This window comes from Sarcophilus harrisii, chromosome X (assembly GCF_902635505.1).
Source record: "Sarcophilus harrisii chromosome X, mSarHar1.11, whole genome shotgun sequence".
In the NCBI taxonomy this organism is placed as follows: domain Eukaryota; kingdom Metazoa; phylum Chordata; class Mammalia; order Dasyuromorphia; family Dasyuridae; genus Sarcophilus; species Sarcophilus harrisii.
Window position 1 is genome coordinate 48763744 of NC_045432.1, and position 26115 is coordinate 48789858.

Sequence of the window (26115 nt, forward strand, 5' to 3'; positions counted from 1 at the left end):
AAGCAGAGTGAAGCTTAGATTTGGAAGAAGAGAACAAAAAGAGTTAACAAGGAATTGAACCCATAAATAAATCAGATGATAAGGGAGCAACTATTTGTCCCCAACAATTTCAGTTCATCAGGCCCAAATGAATGATATTCTGGAGTACTAAAGAACTGGCTATTGAAAGATACTGTAGCATAAAGAGGTGTCTCAATATTAAAGAAAGGAAAAGTTCTTCAGATAGATAGATAGATAGAAAGACAGACAGATAATCTTAAGAAAATGCCCATGGGGGGGGGGGAGCCAAGATAGCAGAGAAGGCACACATGACTTTCTAAGCTCCTCTCACACACTCACAGCCACCTATTAAATTCAGCCTCAAAAAAAGTAATTGACTGGTAAAACCCATGAAGTTTAGAAGCACAACAATTTACCAGCCAAAGATAATCTGGAAGAGTTCCAGGAAAGGTTTGTCCTGAGGGGCCAGGAACAGACCAGTGCAGGCAGGGAGAGACTAGCATCTGGAGCAGACCATGGACGGGGGTGACCTCTGTGGCTAGAGACAATCCTCCCATAGGCTAACTGCTCTGCCTTAATTATAAAGCAGTAAAACAGTAGAGAAATTAAAGCCAAAGACGGAGGGTACTCTCTAAAAAACCACTAGAACCTAACAAGACCTGGCTATAACCACCCAAAACCGGAAGTGACTCAGTGCAGACCATAACACAGCCCTGCAGCCACATTCTGCTGTATGGGGCTTTTGTGGGGGCAGTTACAAATCTGCATGGCAGGGGGGCACAGCCCGGGGCAGCCTCTAATCTGCACAGTGGGGGGCTCCACCTGGGGCAATAGAACATTTGCAGCATGACCGTGCTTCCCTGGACAGGGACACTTTTGGTCCACTCAGGACTATTTACTGGTCAGCCGCTAATACCCACAGGCCCACAACAGGCTTTGGCCTGGGGTAGTGACACTCAGCCTCTAGCCTCAGGGCAGTTGTTAATTTACACAGCAGAGTTCTGTGCAGGACACTTGAGTCTGAGTTACTTCTGGTGGGGAACTCTTTCCCAGAGCACTCCAGTACCTCGCTGCTCTTTGTAGCTGGTTGGCAGGACAGCTATCCATCCATACATCTATCCCTGTTCTGCAGAGGAAGCTGGTAACCTCCTGGCCCTGAAGGCAGACCCTACAGGCTTTAAAAATGAGTAACAATATCAAAAGGACAATCAATAGCTTCTATACAGAAAGAGAGCAGGTTTCAACCCCAAGGAGACTAATAGCAGACAGTCTCCAGACAACTGTTAGGCCCCAACACAAACGTCTCTCCTAGAAGAGACTATTAAAAATCTTAAAAGAGAACTAGAAGAAAAAATGGGGAAAGGAAAGAGAAACTATGCAAAAGAGCAATAGCTTTCTGAAATGTAAATTAGAAAAGGTAAAAAACTCCAAAAAAATGCAGGGAAACAGAATTTGTGAATTGGAAAAGTTAAAGAATTCCCAAGAAAGTAGGATTTGTAAATTGCAAAAAAAAAACAACTCACTAAAAAAATTAGTGAAATGGAAAAAAATTCCATATGGCAAAACAACTCATTTAAAAATTCAATTGCACATATACAAAAAGAAGTAAAAAAAGCTAATGAAGAAAAGAACTCACTAAAAATCAGAAATGAACAAATAGAAATGAATGATTCGTTGACACATCAAGAATCAGTCAAACAAAACCAAAAAAATGAGAGATTAGAAAAAAAAGGTCAAATATTTACTTGGAAAAACAACAGACCTGGAAAATAGATCTAGGAGACATAACCTGAGGATCATTGGACTTTCTGAAAATTATGATGAAAAAAAGAGCCTACATACAATTTTACAGGAAATCATCAAAGAGAACTGTCCAGATATAATAGAACCAGAAGGTAAAATAGGTATTGAAAGAATTGATTGAACACCTTCTGAAAAAGACCCTAAAAGAAAAACTCCAAGGAATATTGTGGTCAAATTTCAGAAATATCAGACTAAGGAAAACATATTACAAGCAGCCAGGAAAAAACAATTCAAATACTGAGGTGCAACAATAAGGGACACTCAAGATGTAGCTGCCTCAACATTAAAGAATCGAAGGACCTGGAAGCTGATATTCCAAAAGGCAAAAGAACTTGGAATGCAGCCAAGAATAAACTACCCAGCTAAGTTGAGCATTTTCTTCCAGGGAAGAAGATGGACATTTAGTGAAACAGATGAATTCCATTTGGTTCTAAGGAAAAAATCAGAACTAAACAAAAAATTTGGCCTCCAACCATGGAACTCAAGAGAAGCAGAAAAAAGTAAAAAGAACTCTTGCAAACTGTATTTCTGTTGTGGATATACATGAAAACCATATGTATAATTTGATTTTACTGATAAAACAAAAAAGGGAAGTAGAAATGGAAAGGGGATAGTGTCAGAAAAAGGGAAAAGGGGAGATAAAAAGAGGGAAACTACATCCACAATGAGGCAAAGGAAACCTATCATATCTGAAGGAACTTAGAGAGGGGGAGGAACATTGTGTGAATCTTACTCTCATCAGAGTTGGCTCAAAGAGGAAATCATTAACATATTTGTTGTACAAAAAAAATCTTCTCTCACCTCATTAAAAATTGGGAGAAGAAAAGGGAAAAGGAAAAAAAGTAATAAGGGAAGGGTACAAGAAAGGGGAAGGGATTCAAAGGGAGGAGGGAGGGGATCCTAAAGAGGGAGAGCTATGTGACACAACTGGGGCCCATAAGTTTAATACTAGGGGGGAAGAGGAGGCAAGAAAAAGAAAAGCATAATATGGGGATATTAGGATGGCAAGAAATACAGAATTAGTAATTTTAACCGTAAATGTGAATGGGATGAACTCTCTCATAAAGAGGAGGCAGACAGCAGACTGGATCAAAAGTCAGAAGCCTACAACATGTTGTTTACAGGAAACACATTTAAAGCAGGGAGATACATACAGAGTAAAGGTAAAAGGCTGGAGCAAAATCTATTATACTTCAGGAGAAGTAAAAAAAAGCAGGGGTAGCCATCCTTATCTCAGATCAAGCAAAAGAAAAAATTGATCTAATTAAAAGAGATAAGGAAGGAAACTACATCTTGCTAAAGGGTAGCATAGACAACGAAGCAATATCAATATTAAACATATGTGCACCAAGTGGTATAGCATGTAACTTCCTAAAGGAGAAGTTAAGAGAGATGCAAGAAGAAATAGACAGCAAAACTATAATAGTGGGAGATCTCAATTCTGCACTCTCAAAATTAGATAAATCAAACCACAAAACAAATAAGAAAGAAATCAAAGTGGTAAATAAAATATTAGAAAAATTAGATATGATAGATTTTTGGAGAAAACTGAATGGTGACAGAAAGGAGTATACTTTCTTCTCAGCAGTTCATGGAACCTATGCAAAAATTGACCATATATTAGGACATAAAGACCTCAAAATTAAATGCAGGAAGGCAGAAATAGTAAATGCTTTCTTTTCAGATCACAAAGCAATAAAAACTACATTCAACAAAAAGGTAGGGGTAAATAGACCAAAAAGTAATTGGAAACTAAATAATCTCATTTTTAAGAATGATTGTGTCTATAATTTGCTTTTTCACCCAATCAATAATTTCACTCAAGATAATGACAACGATGAGACATCATACCAAAATTTGTGGGATGCAGCCAAAGCACTAATAAGGGGAAATTTTATATCTTTAGAGGCTTCCTTGAATAAAATAGAGAAAGAGAAGATCAATGAATTGGGCTGGCAACTTAAAAAGCTAGAAAAAACCAAATTAACACTCCCCCAATCAAATACTAAACTTGAAATTCTAAAATTAAAAGGAGAAATTAATGATATCAAAAGTAAAAAAAACTATTGAATTAATAAATAAAACTAAGAGTTGGTTTTATGAAAAAAAAAAATAAAATAGATAAACCTTTGGTAAATCTGATTAGAAAAAGGAAAGAGGAAAATCAAATTGTTAGTCTTAAAAATGAAAAGGGTGAACTTTCCACCATTGAAGAGGAGTTACTTTGCCCAACTTTATGCCAATAAATTTTATAATCTAAATGAAATGGATGACTACCTCCAAAAATATAGGCTTCCCAGGTTAACAGAGGAGGTAAATTTAAATGGTCCCATTTGAAAAGAAATGAACAACTATGAATCAACTCCCTAAGAAAAAATCCCCGGGACCAGATGGATTTACATGAATTCTACCAAAATATTTAAAGAACAATTTTTATTGATATATAAACTATTTGAAAAAAATAGGGAATGAAGGGTCCTACCAAATTCCCTTCCAAAACGGGCATGGTATGTCCAAACCAGGTAGGCTGAAAACAGAGAAAGAAAAATTAAGACCAATCTCCCTTGGGAATATTGATGCTAAAATCTTAAACAAGATAGTAACAAAAAAGACTACAGAAAATCATCCCCAGGTTAAATACACCATGACCAAGTGGATTTATACCAGGAATCAAAGGCTGGGTTCCAAAATAGGAAAACTATCAGTATAATTGGTCATATTAATAACCAAATTAAAAAACCATATGATCATCTCAATAGATGCAGAAAAAGCATTTGATAAATCCAACACCCATTCCTATTAAAAACCAATTATAGGAATAAATGGACTTTTCATAAAAATTCAGTGGCATCTTTTAAAACCAATTAGTAATATGTTATGAGGGACAAACTCAACCATTCCCAATAAGATCAGGGTGAAACAAGGTTGCACACTATCATTTTACTAATTAATATTTAATTGAAATCTAGCCTCCCCAATTAAAGGACGAAGAATTAAAGGAATTAGGAGGTAATGAAACAAATTATCACCTCCTGCTGATGAAATTATGAATATACTTAGAGAACCCCAGATATTCCACTAAAAGTTATTGAAATAATCCACACCTTTAGCAAAGTTGGGATACAAAATAAATCCACATAATCTTAGCATTTTATATCACTAACAAAATCCAACAGTTAGAGTTAAAGAAAATTCCATTTTAAAGAACTACTGATAGTATAAAATATTTAGGAATCTAACTGAAGGGAAAATCAAAGGAACTATTGGCAAACTATAAAACACTTTCCACACAAATTAAGTCCGATCTTACTAACTGGAAAAATATTAAATGGTCTTGGAATGGGCGAGCAAATATAATAAAGATGACAATACACCTACCTAATCTATTTTTATTTATACAAATAACTTCCCAAAAACTATTTTAATGACCTAGAAAAAAACAACAAAGTTCATATGGAAAAACAAAAGGTCAAAATTTCAAGGTTTGAAAAAAAAAAATCAAATGAAAGGTGGCCTAAATTGTACCAGATCTAAAATTATATATAAAGCAGCGGTTACCAAAACCATTTGGTATTGGCTAAGAAATAGATTAGTTGATCAGTGGAATAGGTTAGATTCAAAGGACAAAACAGCCAATAACTTTAATAATCTAGTGTTTTTTATGAATATATTTTTATTTTTTTTTTGATACCTATTTTTAATTTTTTTTTATTTATCTATTTATCTATTTATTTATTTATTTTATTATAGTAACTTTTTATTGACAGAATCCATGCCAGGGTAATTTTTTTTTACAACATTATCCCTTGCACTCACTTCTGTTCCGATTTTTCCCTCCCACCTTCCACCCCCTCCCTAGATGGCAAGCAGTCCTATATATGTTGAATATTTAGTATATCCTAGATACAATGTATTTGGAAGATCCAAACAGTTTTTTTGACAGGAGGTTGGATTCAGAAGGTGAAAATAACCTGGGAAGAAAAACAAAAATGCAAACAGTTTACATTCATTTCCCAGTGTTCTTTTCTTTGGGTTACTTCTTTCTGTCCATCATTGATCAATTGAAACCGAATTAGGTCTCCTTGTCCAAAGAAATCCACTTCCATCAGATAACATCTTCCTTACAGTATCGTTGTTGACGTATATAATGATCTCTTGGTTTCTCTCATTTCATTAAGCATCCAATTCATGTAATTCTCTCCAAAGCTTTTCTGTATTAATCTTGCTGGTCGTTTCTTACAGAACAATAATATTCCCAAACATTCATATACCACAGTTTACCCAACCATTCTCCAATTGATGGGCATCCCTCGTTTCCAACTTCTAGCCACCACAAACAGGGCTGCCCAAACATTTTTGGCACCTTTGGTCCCCCCCTTCTTTAATATCTCTTTGGGGTATAAGCCCAAGTAGAAACACTGCTGGATCGGGTATGCACAGTTTGATAACTTTTGGGGCTAATTTAGAACCTCTCCAAGAATGGTTTGGATTCGTTCACAGCTCCACCAACAATGTATCAGTGTCCCAGTTTTCCCAATCCCCTTAAAATCATAATTATTTTTTTCCTGTCATCTTAGAATCGACAGGTGTGTAGTGGTATCTCAAAGAGTTGTCTTAATTTGTATTTCTCTGATTAATAATGATTTGGAACACTCTCTATGGTGGAAATGATTTCCAATTTCATCATCCAAATTGTCTGTTCATTCCTTTGACCATTTATCAATTGGAGAAGGCTTGGTTTCTTTATAAATGAGAGTCAGCTCTTATATATTTTGGAAATGAGGCCTTTATCAGAACCTTTAACGGAAGATATTTTCCCAGTTTTTGCTTCCCTTCTAATCTTGTCTGCATTAGTTTTGTTTTGTACAAAAACTTTTCAAGTTTAGTGTAATCAAAATTTTTCTATTTTGTGATCAGTAATGATCTCTAGTTCTAACGGTCATAAAGACCTTCCCCTTCCTGGGTCTGGAAGGTAAATATCCTGTGTTCCTCTAATTTATTAATAATTTCATTCTTTTCCCTAGGTCATGAACCCATTTTGAACCTTATCTTGGTGTATGGCGTTAAGTATGGATCAATGCCTATTTCTTAATATTAGGTTTTCCAATTTTCCCAGCAATTTTTATCAAACAGTAAGTTCTCATCCCAAAAGCTGGGATCTTTGGGTTTGTCAAAGACTGGGTTCTATTTGTTGACTGTTTTTCCTTGAACCCTAATCTATTCCATGATCCAACTAATCTTTCCTTAGCCAATACCAAATAGTTTTTGGTAACTGTTGCTTATAATATAATTTTAGATCTTGGTACCCAACTAAACCACCTTCATTTGGTTTTTTTCATTAATTCCTTGAAAATTCTTAAACCTTTTGTTTTCCATATGAATTTTGTTGTTTATTTTTCTAGGTCATTTAAAATAGTTTTGGGAGCCTGATTGGTATAGCGCTAAATAAATAGATTAGTTTAGGTACTATTGTCATCTTTATTATATTTGCTCGCCCTTATTCAAGGCATTTAATTTTAACAATTGGTTAGATCAGACTTAATTTATTGTGAAAAGTGGTCCCAATTTTGCTCATAAAGGTTCTGATTTTCCCTTGGCAGATTGATTCCTAAACATTTTATACTATCAGTAGTTACTTTAAATGGAATTTCTCTTTGTAACTCTGACTGTTTTGGATTTTTTATTGATATATAAAAAATCTGATGACTTTGTGGGTTTATTTTTATAACCAGCAACTTTGCTAAAGTTGGGATTATTTCTAATAACTTTTGTTGGGAGTCTCTGGGGGTTCCTAAGTATACCATCAATGTCATCGGCAAAAGGGAAATTTGGTTTTCCTCATTGCCTATTCTTTTCCTTTTAATCTCTTTCTCCAGCTCTTATTGCTAAAGCTAACATTTCCTAATACAATATTAAATAGTAACGGTGATGGTGGGCAACCTTGGTTCCCTCAGATCTTATTAGGGAATGGTTTGCAATTTGTCTCCATTACATTGATTAATTACTGATGGTTTTTTAAATAGATGCTGCTGATTATTTTAAGGAAAAGTCCATTTATTCCCTTTCCTCTCAAAGTGTTTTTAATAAAGGGAATGGATGTTGGATTTTTATCAAATGCTTTTTCTGCATCTATTAAGGATGATCATATGGTTTTGTTAATTTGGTTACTAACATGGCCAATTTATTGATAGTTTTCCTAATATTGAACCAGCCCTGCATTCCTTATAAATCCTACTTGATCAGGTGTATTATCTTGGAATGATTTTCTGTGGTCTTTTGCTTTAATATCTTTGGTTTTAGCATCAATATTCATTAGAGGATTGGTCTATAATTTTTCTTTCTCTGTTTTCCAACCTACCTGGTTTGGGTATCAATACCATGTCTGTATCGTAAAAGGGTTTGGTGGGACTCCCGGTCCCTATTTTTCAAATGGTTTATATAGCATTGGGTTAATTGTTCTTTAAATGTTTGGTAAATTCCATGTAAATCCATCCTGGTCCCTGGGGGATTTTTTTGGGGGAGTTGGTTAATAACTTGTTCTATTTCTTTTTCCTAAATGGGACTGTTTAGGATATTTATTTCTTCCTCTGTTAATCTGGGCAAGCTATATTTTTTGAAAGGTATTCTTCCATTTTCATTTTATGTTGTCAATTTTTGCCATAAAGTTGGGCAAAGTAATTCCTAATTATTGCTCTAATTTCCTCTTCATTAGTGGGAGTTCTCCTTTTCATTTTAAGACTAACAATTTGATTTTCCTCTTTCCTTTTTAAATCAGATTTACCCAAGGGTTTGTCTATTTTGTTGGTTTTCATAGAACCAACTCTTAGTTTTTAATTAATTCAATAGTTTTTTTACTTTAATTTTTTTGATCTCCCTTTTATTTTTAAATTTCAAGTTTAGTGTTTTGACTGGGGGTTTTTAATTTGTTTCCTTTTCTAGCATTTTTTAGTTGTAAGCCCAGTTCATTGACCTTCTCTTTCCTACTTTATGCCAAGTAAAGCCTCTAGAGATTAAATTTTCCCCTTTTACCATTGGCTGCATCCCACAATTTTGATATGATGTCTCATTTTGTCATTTTCTTGGGTGAAGTTATTAGGTTATTATATTTGCTTTTCACCCAATCATTCTTTAAATGAAGTTATTTAGTTTCCAATTATTTTTGGTCCCCCTGGCTTTTTGTTGGGTGTGATTTTGATTGCATCGTGGTCTGAAAATGCATTCACTATTTCTTTCCTGCATTTGGTTTGAGGGTTTTATGTCCTAATATATGGTCTATTTTTGTATAGGTTCCAAACCTGAAAAAAAGTGTTTCCTTTCTGTCTCCTTTCTTTTTCAGGGTCTATCATATCTAACTTTTCTGGTATTCTATTTACCTTTTGACTTCTTTCTTATTTATTTTGTGATTTAATTTATCTAATTCAGATTAAGCTTGGATTCTCCCACTATTATAGTTTTGCTCTCTATTTCTTCTTGCAGCTCTCTTTTTCTCTTTTAAAATTTAGATGCTAACCACTTGGTTGCATATATGTTTAATATTGTTTCTTCATTATTTATGCCTTGCCCCAACAAGATAGGTGCCCTTCCTTATCTCTTTTAATTAGATCAATTTTGTTTTTCCTGATCTGAGATCAAGGATGGCTACCTAACCTTTTTTGACTTCACCTGAAGCATGGTAGATTTTGCTCCATCCTTTTACCTTTATTTCATGTATCTCCCTGCTTCAGGTGTTTTCCTGTAAACAACTTTTTAGCATTCTGGCTTTTTAATCCATTCTGCTAATTTTGCCTTCCCTCTTTATGGGGGGTTTACCCCATTACCCATTTATGGTTAAAATTACCCATTCTGTTTACTTGCCATCTTGTTAACCCCTATTTATGCTTTTCTCCCTTCTTTCCCCCTTTTAAAACTTTGGGCACCCTTGCTTCTCACAGCCCTCCCTTTTGTATCCCTCCTCCCCCTTAGGTTCCTCCCCTATCCTTCTCCTTTCCCTCTCAGTTTCTGTATTCCCTTCCTTAAGCTTATTCCTTCCCTTTTTCACTTTTCCATGGATGGGAGAAGTTTCACCTTATTTTAAATTGTCTAAAATTTTTTTTTCTCTTAAAGTCAAATTCTTATGGCGGTAAAATCCCACTATATTCCAACCCCCTCCAATTCTTTCTCTCAGATATAATGGGTTTCCTTTGCCTCTTTGTGAGATATAGTACCCCAACACCCTTTTTCTGATACAATGTTGTTTCCCCTCTAATTTCTAGAACAAAGGTATGCATGTATTTTTATACATCTTTACAACAGAAAATGGTTCCCAAGATTTCTTTTTTACCTTTTAAGGTTTTTTCTTGAGTTCTATATTTGCAGATCAAACTTCTTGTTAAGTTCTGGTTTTCACCAAAAAAAATAGAATTGTAATTCCTTATTTCTTGAATGACCATCTTCTTCCCTGGAAAAGATGCTCATTCTGGCTGGGTATGTTATTTTTGGTTTTGGTTCCTTAACCTTTCAAATATCATATTCCAGGCCCTTTGATCTTTTAATGTGGATGCTGCTAGATCTCAGGTGATCCCTTATTTTGGCTCCCTCTATTTTGAATTGGGTTTTCTAGCTTGGGGTTTTTTCCTTCGTTTAGGGTTCCTGGCCTTTTGGCCCACTAAAATTTATTTTTCTTTGTTTGGTTTTTGGTTTTAAGATTCCCTTTCCCTGGGTATTCAAATTCCCTTTTTCAATTCTTTTTTCCCTTTGTTTTCTTATACTTTTTATTCTTTTCTAATTTCCAAAATTGTTCAGGTTTTTTTTTTCCCCAATTTTTTCTTTGGGAGCCTATTTTCGTTTATTCCTAACCTTTTTTCAAGGTTTGTTTTTTTTTTCCCCAAAAAGGGAATTTCATTTTTTCCCTCCTTTTTTTTTTTCTTCCTTTGACCGAAATTTTCTTTTCTCCCAAGGTCATTTTTCCATTTGTTCTACCTTTTTTCAATGAAGTTTGTTTTTCCCTCATTTTTTTTCTTTTTAAAATTGTCCAATTTGTTTAAAGGAATTTTTTAATTTTTGTTTATTTTTAGAGAAATTTCTGAGACAAACCTACAAAAAAAGGGCCCCAAATTCTGCCTTTTAGGGTGGAATGGAACTTCCTTCAGCTCCTTGGCCAAGGCCTCCCCTTTTCCCTTTTTCTTCTAAGCATGTGAGAGCCTTTTAAATTCCTTCCCAAAGATCCACTGTTTGGGGTTGATTCTTCCCCTGAGGCCTTCACCTGGAAGGGTAACTGACTCCTCAGGGGTTTAGAATCTTGGGTTCCCTGCTGGGAAAAAGCTGTCAACCCAATTAAAGTCCTTTTTAACCTTTTTGCCCATTTGTCAAGGGGAATCAAAAAACCTGCCCAAAGAAAAAAAAAGGAAAAAACCCCTTGGAACTGTTTTTGGGAAAGGGGCATTGGCAATTCCGGGAGGCTTCCTTAAGGAACTGAGGGAAAGCAGGGGCCTTACGGCTGTGTTGCCTGGCCTCTTGGCCGGAAGCAATTAATCTTAGGGTTGGCCCCCAAGGAACCCAACTTTTGGGGTTGAAACTTCACCCGTTGTTTTAGGTTTCCCTGGGAAATTGGAAATTTTTGGGAAACCTTATTCCAATCCTATAAAGTAAGGAAAGGGTTCTCCTGCCCAAGAAGAGGTTAAAATAAAAAACCTTGGGTTTCCTTTCGGCTTGTGGAAGGGGAAATTCTCCCCAAACTGGGTTTGCCCTAAGGTGGAAATCAAAAAAAGTTTGCCCCAATAAAAAAAGATTTTGGGGAACTAAAGGGAAAATTTTTCTCTTGAAGCCTTTTTTGGGTTTTTCTTTTATCAGGAAATTAATTCAATTGTAAATGAATTAAAGGACCGGAAGAAAATTTCCGGAAGTTAAACATTTCCTAGCCATTTGGGGAAGTCCAATTAATCAAGTGGTTTGAACAAAAGAACCCCAACTTTGGGTTTAAGAATCAGGGGAAAAGGTTGGGGTTGGGAAAATTGGGACATTTTTGGGGGAAACTGGCACCCAAAAACCCGATTTAATACCAAAAAACCAAGATAAGGTCAAAATGGGTTCATGACCTAGGCATAAAGAATGAGATTATAAATAAATTAGAGGAACACAAGATAGTTTACCTTTCAGACTTGTGGAAGGGGAAGGAATTCATCACCAAAACAAAACTAGAGATAATTACTGATCACAAAATAGAAAAATTTGATTATATCAAATTGAAAAGTTTTGTACAAACAAAATTAATGCAGACAAGATTAGAAGGGAAGCAATAAACTGGGAAAACATTTTTACAAAGGTCCTGATAAAGGCCTCATTTCCTAAATATATAGAGAATTGATTCTAATTTATACGAAATCAAGCCATTCTCCAATTGATAAATGGTCAAAAGATATGAACAGACAATTCTCAGATGAAGAAATTGAAACTATTTCTAGCCATATGAAAAGATGCTCCAAGTCATTATTAATCAGAGAAATGCAAATTAAGACAACTCTAAGATACCACTACACACGTGTCAGACTGGTTAGAATGACAGGGAAAGATAATGCGGAATGCTGGAGGGGATGTGGGAAAACTGGGACACTGATACATTGTTGGTGGAACTGTGAATACATCCCACCATTCTAGAGAGCGATTTGGAACTATGTTCAAAAAGCTATCAAACTGTGCATATCCTTTGACCCAGCAGTGTTACTACTGGGCTTATATCCCAAAGAGATTTTAAAGAAGGGAAAGGGACTTGTATGTGCAAGAATGTTTGTGGCAGCCCTCTCTGTAGTGGCCAGAAACTGGAAACTGAGTGGATGCCCATCAATTGGAGAATGTCTGAATAAATTGTGGTATATGAATATTATGGAATATTATTGCTCTGTAAGAAATGACCAGCAGAATGATTTCAGAAAGGCCTGGAGAGACTTACATGAACTGATGCTGAGTGAAATGAGCAGGACCAGAAGATCATTATATATATCAACAACAATACTATATGAAGATTATTTCTGATGGACATGGCCCTCTTCAACAATGCAATGAACTAAATCAGTTCCAATAGAGCAGTAATGAACTGAATTAGCTTCATACATCCAGGGAAAGGACTCTGGGAAATGAGTATGAACCACTTCATAGTATTCCCAATCCCTCTATTTTTGTCCACCTGCAGTTTTTATTTCCTTCACAGGCTAATTGTACACAATTTCAAAGTCCGACTCTTTTTATACAACAAAATAACTGTTTGGACATGTATACATAAATTGTATTTAACTTATACTTTAACATATTTAACCTGTATTGGTCAACCTGCCATCTGGGGGAAGGGGTGGGGTAAAGGAGAGGAAAAGTTGGAACAAAAGGATTTGCAACTGTCAATGCTGAAAAATTACCTATGCATATATTTTGTAAATGAAAAAACTATAATAATAAAAAAATAAAAAAGAAAGATAAAGATGGAGATCTCAAGAGTGTCAAGTATACAGATTGTTGGTCAGTGAATCTGACTTTTCTCTCCAGTAAATTTCTAAAACATTAAAGTGATAGTTTTTGAACATTTAGAAAGAAAAACAATAATCACTAAAAGACAGCATGACTAATTAAATTTCTTCACGTATTCATCTCCTTTGATGACAAGATAATTAGACTGACACATGAGGGAATTCTGCATATGACGTCTACCTAGATAACAGTAAATTATTTGATATGCCATCCCTATGGACAGGGTGAAAAGATTTGGGCTAATTATGAGTGCCGTTAGGAAATTTAGAACTTGCTGAAAAATAAAAATAACACCAGATATTTATATAGTACTTTAAGGTATAGAAAATACTGTTATACATATGATCTCCCTTGAATCCCACAATAACCCTAAAAGATAAATGTGTTCTATAGTCATTATTTTCCCCATTTTACAGATGAGGAAAGCTCAGAGGGGTGACCTTCCCATAGTCAGACAGCTAGTAGGTAATAGAAGTGAGATTCAAATTGATGTCTCTATCAATTTCAAGTAGAGGAGGGAATGAACAACTTCAAAGAGTAATCATTAAAAGATCAATATTAATTTGAAAAGCTAAGAGAATCTCAAATTTGGAAGGGAGCTCAAGGACCATCTTATCAAACCCATACCTTGACAAAAATAGCCTTTCCAAACTACCTAAGAAATAATCATAAGTATTTACTTATGTGTTTATTCCCACATTAGATTTGTGAGCTCCATTAGGGAAGGGACTATCTTTTGCCTTTCTTTAGATCTCCACGCTTAACACTGTGCCTGGGCCATGGTCAGCACCTAAATTTCAGTTGATTAAAAGATTGAATAAAGACTTCCAGTGAGGAAGTCTCTAATGTAGTACAAAGGGGACCAATCTTTGATCCTAAGCTATTTTAACAGTTTTGTAAGTCATTTAAAGTATGAATGGCTTATCAAAGTCACAAATGTCTAGAAGGGCCAGAGAGGATATTGGGTAACATGGTTACAAAATTATCTGTGGTCTAAAATAGGATGAATCTAAATGTAGAATAGGCTGAATCTAAAAGGCTTAAATTGACTGAGAATGTATGTAAAGTTTTACATAGATTCAAAAGACTGATATCCCCACTACAGAATTGTAGAATCATGACTAGACAATAATTCCTGTGATAATAATCAGGACGCTTTTGTTTTGTGGAAGAAAAAAAGATGTGATATCCAGAATAAGGTAACTTATAATCCTTCTGGGGAACTGTATTCAGTTCAGCCAGGAATACTGGCCACCATTTCATAAAGAAGATTCCCAAATCATAAAGATTATTCCCAAAACTAAGAGGTCAAATATTTATGAAATGAACCAACAGCTCTTAAAAGGAGGATGGAAAACTATGGACAATAGTATGAAAGACTGCTTTAAATCACTAATATTAAGAGAAAGGGAAGGAATCAGGAAAGACATTGTAGGTCAGAAAACTTGGCTATCCAAATTTCCTCCACAAAAAAGATAAGAGTATTACCTCAAAGCAGCAGAAATAAATGTGGGGTAAAGCAGTTGTCCTCAACCCTAAAACAATTGGGGAAGACCCCACAAAAGACCCAATCACCAAGGGGCTAAGGGAAGAGGCTGGGCCTCAGTGAAATGCAAACACCTTCAGATGAACTCTACATAATCAACAAACAACAAGCCCTGGGGGCAGCTAGGTTGAGAGGCAGCCCCAAGCTTAGAAATTTTCACTTTGTAATGGGGAGGGGGATATCCGGAGGCTGAGTCAGAAAAGTGCTGCTGAGGAAAGCTAAGCACAGCTGTGCTAAGCAGATGCAGCCAGGGCAATGACTGGTGGGAAACTGAGCTAGCACATATCAGGTAAGTACAATAGTGAAGAGCAGGAACCCTGTTGATTGTGAAGCCTTGCAGGAGAGCAGAGTCCCTTCAGTTCCAGGGTGGAGAGCACAGTACAGCTAGGGGTCCTAATTGTAGCTTAAGAGCTGAAGTCAAGTTTGGGCCCCAAGACCCACCTCAAGACTTGGAACATCATATGATTATACTAATAGCTGCTAAAAATAAATAAATAAATATTAGTAAGCAAAGAAGAACCCAGCCATAGACAGTAACTATGGGGATAGAGAAGATCTGGGTTCATAGTCAGAGGAAGATAATGGAGCTTTAACAGTCACTCCTTTTTCTTTTTTTCATTATAATTTTTTATTGACAGAACATATGCATGGGAAATTTTTTCCAACATTATCTCTTGCACTCACTTCTGTTCCGACTTTTCCCTTTCCTTCTTCCACCCCCTCCCCTGGAAAGCAGTCTTATACATGTTAAATAGGTTACAGTATATCCTAGATATAATATATGTGTGCAGAACCGAACAGTTCTCTTGTTGCACAAGAAGAATTGGATTCAGAATGTAAAAATAACCTGGGAAGAAAAACAAAAATGCAAATAGTCCACATTCATTCCCCAGTGTTCCTTCTCTGGGTCTAGCTGATTCTGTCCATCATTCAGCCATTGGAACTGAATTAGATCTTCTCTTTGTCAAAGATATCCACTTCCATCAGAATACATCCTCATACAGTTTTGTTGTTGAAGTATATAATGATCTCCTGGTTCTGCTCATTTCACTCAGCATCAGTTCATGTAAGTCTCTCCAAGCCTCTCTGTATTCATCCTGCTGGTCATTTCTCACAGAACAATAATATTCCATAACATTCATACACCACAATTTACCCAACCATTCTTCAATTGATGGGCATCCATTCATTTTTCCAGTTTCTAGCCACTACAAAGAGGGCTACCACAAACATTTTGGCACATACAGGTCCCTTTCCCTTCTTTAGTGTCTCTTTGGGTTATGTATAAGCCCAGTAGTAGCATTGCTGGATCAAAGAGTATGCACAGTTTGATAACTTTGGGGGCTTAATACCATATTGCTCTCCAGAATGATTGGATTCATTCACAACTCCACCAACAATGCATCTGTGTCCCAGGTTTCCCACATCTCTTCCCACATTCGTCATTATTTTTTCCTGTCATCTTAGCCAATCCGACAGGTATGTAGTGGTATCTCAGAGTTGTCTTAATTTGCATTCCTCTGATCAATAGTGATTTGGAACACCCTTTCATATGAGTAGAAATAGTTTCAATTTCATCATCTGAAAATTGTTCACATCCTTTTGACCTTATATCAATTGGAGAATAGCTTGATTTCTTATAAATTAGAGTCAATTATCAATATAGTTTGGAAATGAGGCCTTTATCAGAACCTTTAACTGTAAGAATGTTTTCCCAGTTTATTGCTTCCCTTATAATCTTGTTTGCATTAGTTTTGTTTGTACAAAGGCTTTTTAATTTGATATAATCAAAATTTTCTATTTTGTGATCAATAATGATCTCTAGCTCTTCTTTGGTCACAAATTCCTTTCTCTTCCACAAGTCTGAGAAGTAAACTATCCTATGTTCCTCTAATTTATTTATAATCTCATTCTTTATATCTAAATCATGGACCCATTTTGATCGTATCTTGGTGTATGGTGTTAAGTGTGGGTCCATCACTAGTTTCTGCCATACTAATTTCCAGTTTTCCCAGCAGTTTTGTCAAATAGTAAATTCTTATCCCAAAAGTTCAGATCTTTTGGTTTGTCAAACACTAGATTGCTATAGTTATTGACTATTTTATCCTGTGACCCTAACCTATTCCACTGATCAACTAATCTATTTCTTAGCCAATACAAAATGGTTTTGGTGAGCACTACTTTATAATATAGTTTTAGATCAGGTACAGCTAAGCCGCTTTCATTTTATTTTTTTTTTTATTAATTCCCTTGAAATTCTTGACCTTTTGTTTTTCCATATGAACTTTGTTGTTATTTTTTCTAGGTCATTAAAATAGTTTTTTGGGAGTCTGGTATAGCGCTAAATAAATCGGTAATATTGTCATCTTTATTATATTCGTTCGACCTATCCAAGAGCACTTAATATTTTTTCAATTATTTAAATCTGATTTTATTTGTGTGGAAAGTGTTTTGTAATTTTGCTCATATAATTCCAAAGTCACTCCTTTTTCAATGAGAAATGTCAAATAATCCCTAGTACCAAACCAGTTCTTGGAAGAACTTAAAAAGGACTTCAAAATAAAATAAGAGAGAGAAAAAATTAGGGGGAAATAAAGGCAATGCAAGAAAATCATAAAAACCAACTTGAAATAGAAAATAAAAACTTAAGAAAATAATTCCTTGAAAACTAAAATTGAGCAAGGAGAAGCCAATGTCTTTCCAGGATACCAAGAAATCATAAAACAAAATCAAAAGAATGAAAAAATAGAAGAGAAAGTGAAACATCTCATCAGAAAAACAACAGATCTGGAGAACAGATCAAGGAAAAATAATATAAGTACAGTCAGACTATCTGAAAATTAAGATTAAAAAAAGAATCTTAATACAATATTATTACAAGACATTGTCAAGTAAAATGTCCTGAAATTCTAGAATAAGAAGGCAAAGCAGAAGTACAAAAAATTCATGATCACCACCTAAAAGAGATACCAAGAAGAAAATTTACAGGAATATGAAAGGCAAGTTTCAAAACTACGAGGTTAAGGAAAAAATGTTGGAAGCAACAAGAAAAAAAAAACAATTCAAATATTATGGAGCTAGAATAAGAGTTACATAAGATGTAGCAGCTACTATACTGAAGAACCATAGGTTCTGGAATACTATATCCCATAAAGTAATAGAGCTGGAGTTAATACCAAAGGAAACTTACCCAGCAAAGTTAAATATAATCCTGAATTTAAAAAAAAGATAGAAAGAAAAAGGAAATTTAACAAACTGAAAGACTTTCACGTTTCTGTGACAAAACCTCAGAATTTAGGGGGGAATTCAACACATAACATCTAGGAGAAATAAAAGGTAAATATTAAAGATCAATTAAAAGGGACTCAATAAAATCAAATTGCTTCATAAATAGGAAAATATTAGCAATACTCTCATGATTATCATCATTGTTTGGGTAGTTTGACAGAAAGATTTAGGCTGGGCTAAGTACTTTGGGGTGATTCTAAAAAAAACAGAGCAAGGAAATAAAAAAGGAGAAATTATCTCATATAAATGATGCATAAACAGAGAAACTGATACAGAAGAAGCTAGTAGTGGGGAGGGTAGTTAGTGCTGTAACTTTATTCTCATCAGAAATGGGTTAAATATATATCTATACACACATATGTATGCATATTATGTATATCTTCTAAATTCAGAAATAAATAAGAAGGCAAGGGGATAGAGTGGGGGAAGAGAATAATAAAGGAATTTAAAAGGGGTGGATTGATTAAGTAATAGGAGGGCAAGGTGGTGGGTAAAAGTAAAGCCAAGAAAGGAGGAGAGATAGGGTAAAGAGGATGACAAGGATAGTGATGAAAACAGGAAGGAGGAAAACGAAAACACACAATAAATAATTGTATTAGGATGTGAGTGGGATAAATTTATCCAGAAACTGAAAATAGATAACAGATTAAGCATCTGAATTAAAAAATATGTTGCTTTCAGGAAACATTATAAAAATGAGAGATATACACAAAGATAAAATAAAGAGCAGAAATAGAATTTATTATGTAAGAAAAGCATGGATAGTAATCAATATCAGACAAAGTCAAAGTTAACATAGATCTAATCAAAAGTGAAAAATAGACAAACTACACTCTATCAGCCATATTATTCAATATTTTTATACCATTCCTGTCAGACATAAACATAAAACTTTTTCTATACAAATAAACTCAGATCTAAATAACTGAAGTAATATTTAGTGTTCATGGGTAGGTAAAGCCAATATAATTTTTAAATTGCATTTTACCTTGCTTATCTATTTATTCCATGCCAACCAACTTAAATTAATCAAAATTATTTTTACTGTATTAGAAATAAATAATAAAGATCATCTGGAAAAACAAAAGATCAGCAATTTAAAAAAAGCCAAGGAACAAAGATGTAAAGGAAGTAGATCCAGCAGTATCAGACATAAGACATTGTTGAAATGTAAAAAAGGATAATTTTGAATATGAATCTTCTTGTATAAATAAAACCTATATAGCCAAGAATAGCAGTAATACAGAAAACGGGGGGAGGATTTCATAAACAATTTCTCAAATAGAATATGATTGGGTTGGAATACTGCTGTGGTGTTGACAATGATCAGCTGATCAATTTAGAAAAACGTCAAAGACTTGGGCATATGAAGGAAGATGCTATCTACCTTCAGAGAAATAGATGACAGGAGAAAATAAAAATAGTGCTGCCTTATCTATCTATCTATCTATATATTAGTGCAGTGGTCCTCAAAGTGTAGTCCAAAGAATTGTTGGGGGTCTCTGAAACCCTTTCAGAGGGTCTACAAATTAAAAATTATTTTTATTTCTAATATAGTTAATAGCTATAAATATAACCCATGTGAACAAAAACTCTTTAACCAGATCCTAGATAGTTTTTTTTTTAACAACATGAAGATACTGAGAACAAAAGTTTTAGAACCATTGTATTAGGGTATGTGTATGTTTATATCTATGTATGTGTGTTTGTGTGTGTGTGTGTGTAGACAGATAGATATCCAAGGTTAATTGTAGCCTTTGCAGGGGAGGGATAAAATAAAAAATGTACAGCAGAAAAAATAAAATCAACAAGGAAACAAAGAATAGTTGGGCAGATTTTAAAACAATATGTATTGTTTATTATAGATGTTTTCTGGAAAAGGAAATTTATTATTCTACATTGAATCTTCTATTATGGTCTGCTGTATATATGGCTATTTTTTTTCTCTTTTTATTTTATGCTTAAGTTTAAAATGTTTTAAATTATTTTTTAAAAAAGAAAAAGGTATGTAACATACTATTATAATTATTAGTTTGTTTTGTGCCTGGCATCCCCTAAGATTCACATGGTTCCCTCCTCTACTGCTTTGAGAGTTTATAGTAAATGAAGCATTAGTAGTGAAGTCACAATCACCCCAGTCTAGGAAAATTCCTAACATTTAGGTAGAGGTTTGCCTCTCTTCCATAACTTACATTTATATTTATCTTGTGCTAACACTTGACCTCTTTGTGGTTGAGACAAATATCAGATGACTGGAAAATTAGGGTACAGAAGTAGCAGAGTATATTACAATATCTGTCAATAGACCATCATCAGGAAGGGAAGTTGAAGAAAGAGAAGACCTTTTCATAGATTTCCCTTAGTCCCTGAAGTAAGGGGTGATTATAGGGCTAGTGGCCCTCTTTATTCTCTTTCTCTCTGCTAAAACTATCTTACCTTCTTCATTTTGTTGACTGCCTCCAGATTTCCAATACTTCTTCATTCAGCCTATAATGTCCTCCTTCCTTTTTCTCTATTGCTAGACCCTCAAAATCTCTTAGACCTAAACTGGCTTGATATTTTCATTAGATGACTCACTGGACATAACCATATTTCTTCAGTCAATATGAAAAAACTCTTGTTAATTTCATATCATTTCTTCTGTGGATCTTTTGCATTTGTCTATAATTCTGACATTTTTGATTGTTTCCTGTTCACATCTACAAATTTGAGCAATCCAATCAAGATATGAACTTAGTACCTTTTCTCGCACAAAGTATAATAAACATATACATGTTTATTCCCTTATCCTATGCTTTCCTGATAAATCTATCAAGACTTACAATCTAATTACTGCCTTTAAGTGGGTTAAATGGTTTATTCACCTCTCACCTTTCAAGTTTCACCTTATGCCCTGGAAACTGGTAAAAATGGAAACAGTCAAGTTGGAGGGGCTATGGGAAAATAGGAAGACATATACTGTTGACAGAACTGTGAATTGGTCTAACCATTCTGGAAAAAAATAATTTGGAATTATGGGAAAATTAATCAAAATGTCCATACCTTGAACCAGAGACTCACTACTGAAAGGTCTCTGACAACATGATAAATGCTATATGAACAGAAACACATGTAAATATTTAAGTCATCTAACTATAAGTACATACTGGCTATCATATTTTTCCAGGGTGAAAAGTTAGATTCTGAAATATATTGAAGAAGAATCTGAAATACACTGAAGCTTTATGCAATCAGCAGAAAGACATCTATAATAAGAGCATCTGCATGGCATCGCTATCCCAAGGGAATCCTTCTTCCATTTGGCATCTGTAGTGAACACTGTCCAGTACAATGGTGAGTACCTTTGGTGAGTATACTTCTTATTTCACTAAGCTTCTTCCTGAAACAAAAGCCCATCTTTTAAAATATTTATTTCATAAATGTTTTACTGACATCAGTTTTTTTCATCCCTTACATTTCCCCACATCTCTCTCTCCCCCCTCAGACATACATCCCTTGCAAAAGCAGATCATCAAAACTAATTAAGATAGTGAAAAAATCTACCATCACACTGGAAGTCAGCCATGTAGTTTGAATTGAGAACAGTTATCAGAATCAGGGAGATGGTTCAAATTCTACCTCAGACTTTTACTAGCTGTGTGATCTTAGACAAGTCACTTAAGCAATCAAAGTCTCAGTTTCCTTTACTGTAGAATGAGAGAGGTGGCATCGACAATCTCTGAATTTCCTTTCAGTTCTGATCCTATTATATGCATCTTCTTACAGCCATTCCCCCTTCCACACACTTCTTCAAATAGGTAGGGAAAAAATAAGCTTATAATTGTACCTTATACAGTTTCAATTGTTTTGTGTGGTTGTTCTTTCCATTTATGTTGTTGTAGTCATAGTATATATCACTTTCCTGGTTCTGTTTCAGTTCATTTGTCACCCCCTGCTTCTATTTGTCATATTCATTGTTTCTTACAGCATAATATTATTGCATTACATTTATACACAATGTGATTATCCATTTCCCAGTCAACGGGCATCTACTTTGTTTCCAATTCTTTGCTACCACAAAACATGTTAGCATAAATATTTTTGTCTTTGACCTACCTGGGATAGGTCCTAGCAGTGGATTCCTACCAGTGGAATCTCTGGATCAAAGACCATCATATTATACAATACGCTACAATAAAAAAATGAATGTGACCTCAATATTAAAGGTCATGCCATAAAAATATTAGAAAAGAACTAGATAAGATACCTTTCACAGCTCTGATTGAAGGGTGCATTTTTAACCAAAAAAGGAACAGATGCAATTACAAAAAATAAAACAGAAAATTTTGATTACGGTAAATTGAAAAACTTTTGTGCAAACAAAATCAATGGAAAGAGGATAAGACAGTGGCTAGTTATAAGAAATCTTTATATCAAATAATCTTTGAAAAGGGTCTGACAACTAAGATATATAGACAAAAACTAAAACATGACCAAAAGCCAAAAAAGTAAATGCTCAAAAGATATGAACAAAGACTTCTCAAAAGAAGAATTGCAAATTGTTAACAGCCATATGAGAAACCACTCCAAACTGCCAAAAATAAGAAAAATGCAAATCAAAACAGCTCACAAATTTCTCTTCAAACGTGTCTTTTCAAAAACAGTATATCTGATGTGCAATTGAGAGCTGCAGAATTCTAGTTTCCAAAGAATTAAAGTTAAGGGTCACCCAGAAGGCAATAAAAAGTCACGTGGTAGATGCCAGCAGGCTGCCACACAATATCAACCAAGAACTACACCAAAGAAACAATGTGAAAGATATAAGGAGAGAGATGTACAAACAGTCATACAGTGAAAGGTTGTGGTAACTATTAGATAGCCCATTTGCCTCACTGGTCTCAAAGCAATGCCATGAAAACTAGAGGAAGGCCCGCAACAGGTTCAGTGGGTCTCGGAGAAGGATCAGTGGGCACACGTCAACAAAGATTATACAGGATGGAAAGGCATTAATGCTTTGTGATTTGTATCACTGAAGAGAGTACTCAGATGAATGAGATCATAAATCCATCAATTTGAGAAATAACTCTGATGAATAAATTGGTGCTATTTAAAGTATAATCACAATTTTTACTCATTTCTTTGAACTGAGAAATACATATTTATTGATGTGGACAAAGTACATTTTCCAAGTTAGCCCCAAAAGAGTGAAATGGGTAGAAATGTAATAACATTCACAGTTTGTACTTGATATTTTTCTATTATCATATATCACGAAAAATATGTTATACTTGTCCTTTTCATTAGAATAAGGTCTATTTTTTTTCCAAAGGAGCTTCCTCCAACTTCCAGATAACCTTGTAATGACTTTTTTATAGTTGGAGATAAATGATCATCAATAACTATTCACTCTTTACTCAGTCTGAGCTGACTTAAAACAAATGAGCTACTAATCTTTATCTTCCCATTTTTTTAGGCTCATCTATAAATCTCAACCTATAGAAACAAGATTTCTCACCCAAGGCTGCCAAGCTATGTGCAAAGCATCAGCATCAGCGAATTTAAGACCTAACAAAATATATTGTTACAATGAGTCATTTAACAACCCTTTAATTTATAATGTAAGCAACTAGCATTAGAATATGACATACTGGAAAGGTCTCTATATTTTTCTCTGTAGACAATAGTACTGTCTTTATGTATATTCTTTATATAGTGTACATCATTGTAATGCTGAAAAGTTGGTATCCTGGTATTCATTTATTCATGTATTGAATATTTAGTGTTATGTGCCAATTGCTGTATTATATGTTAATGGAGATGCAAAGTTTATATACTATACAGTTCCTTCCTATGTATTAAGATATATTGTTTCTGTGCTGCTGAGTATCTACAAATGTTAAAAGTGCCTTTTAAATTCAGCACCCATAAGTAAAACCCAAGTTACCCCACCCTGATTATTTGATTTGTGCCAAGACAGCTCTTGCCACCTCCTTTTGACCATCTTCAATATTACTCAATAACCAGGATGACTAAATTTTTCTCTTTTTTTTCATTTTGGTATCATAAAGACAATGCTTCAGAAATTCATACTAAAATGATCTATACTGGTTCTAATACTCTTCACTTATGAGAGTCTCTCCTTCATTTTGAGCATAAAATTTTTCATTAAAAGGTCAATAAGGGGGCAGCTAGGTGGCGCAGTGGATAGAGCACCAGCCCTGAAGTCAGGAGGACCTGAGTTCAAATCTGTTCTCAGACACTTAACACTTAACATCAACTGCCTCAGCAAAAAAAAAAAAAAAAAAAAAATCCGTAAAGGGAGAGAAAGCCAGCAAAAGAAGAAAGCAGGAAAAAGGCCTATGCAAAGGAAAATACTTTTAGAATACAGTTCAGAATATCTGAAGGAAATTATTTCCAGAAAGAAAGGATGTTGAGTTAATATAAAAGAGAGTTTGTGCACTTGAATGCTTCATCTAATTATTTACTTCTTTAGCATCCTGTGAATTCATAAAGAATTATCATGGAAGGAATAAAAAATTAGTGATTTCCATTAAAGGACCCTAGCTTGTATGATTCTCTTTAAGGTAGCAGTCATATATACTCCTTCTTTCCAGATACATTTCTCCAAGATACACATATAGATGACTCAGTCAACAGATGTTCATACATGTCTGGGCAATATTCATTTTTCATCCACCTTGTTTTACCAGCTTGAATGGTTAGAACATTGTATATTTTTAAGTTAATTATTTTTAAACATTGTTTTAAATTTCTACTATGTGCAAAGGGCTATCAAACTGTGCATACCCTTTGACCTTTAGAATGAGGTCTATTTTTTTCCCAAAGGAACTTCCTCCAACTTCCAAATAACTTTGTAATGACAAAAAAAGCAAGAAAATAAAGTGAGAAAATTATATTCAATTTGCATTCATAGTTCATCATTTCTCTCTCTGTAGGTGGATATCATTTTTTCATCATGATTTCTTTGGAATTGTCTTGGAACATTGTATTGATCAGAGTAGCCAAGTCTTTCTCAGTTGATCATCATTACAATATTACGGTAACTGTGCAAAAAAAGTTACTATGCACAAAGATCTCCCCATTCTTTTCACTTAACTGTGCATCAGTTTATGTAGCTCTTGCCATCTTTTTTTGAAATCACTCCCCTAATCATTTCTCACAGCACAAAAGTACTCCATTACAATCACATGCCATGATTTGTTCAGCCATTCCCCAATTGATGAGTTTCCCCTCAATTTTTTTTTGCCACCACAAAAAGAATTTCTATAAATATTTTTGGATATATAGGTACTTTTCCCTTTTCTTTAACCTCTTTGGGATACAGATCTAGTAGTGGTATTAGTTGTATCAAATGATATGCACAGATTTATAGCCCTTTTATACTTCACTACTCTGACAACAATTCATTAATGTATCTATTTTTCCATCATCCCCTATATCACTGGATATTTCTGATAGGTCTGAGATGGTGCCTCAAAGTTGTTTTAATGTGCATTTTTCTAATCACTAGTAGATTTAGAACACTTTTTTATCTGACTACAAATAGTTTTGCTTTCTTCTCAAAATTGCCTATTTATGTCCTTTGACCATTTATCAATTGGGGAACAGCTCATATTTTTATAAATTTGACTCTCCATACTTATGTTTTATAAATTTATTCTATGCTCAGTATATATCCAAGAAATGAAAACGCTGTAAAAATTTTTGATATCACTTTACTATCTATTGTATTTTAGCAAAATGAAGTTACCCTAATTATTTCTTTTAATTAGGTCTATTTTTGTTTTTTTTATTTTGTCTGAGATCATGATGGCTACCCTTGCCTTTTAAACTTCAGCTGAAGCATATTAGAGTCTGCTGCAATCATTTATTTTAACTCTATGTGTATCTTTCTGTTTCAAATGTGTCTCTTATAAACAACATATTGCTGGATTCTAGTCTACAAACCATTCTGTTATATGTTTCTATTTTATGAGTGAGCTCAT

General features: G+C 34.4%; 1 long non-coding RNA gene across 1 annotated transcript in view; it reads left to right on the forward strand.

The window, feature by feature from the left end:
• Positions 1-24344, forward strand: part of LOC116420215 — a 36919-nt gene extending 12575 nt beyond the window's left edge. Inside the window, exons 3-4 of the long non-coding RNA XR_004230503.1 lie at positions 21297-21463; positions 23583-24344. This is a non-coding gene — a long non-coding RNA (uncharacterized LOC116420215). The remainder of the gene's footprint in view (positions 1-21296; positions 21464-23582) is intronic.
• Positions 24345-26115: the final 1771 nt, after the last annotated feature.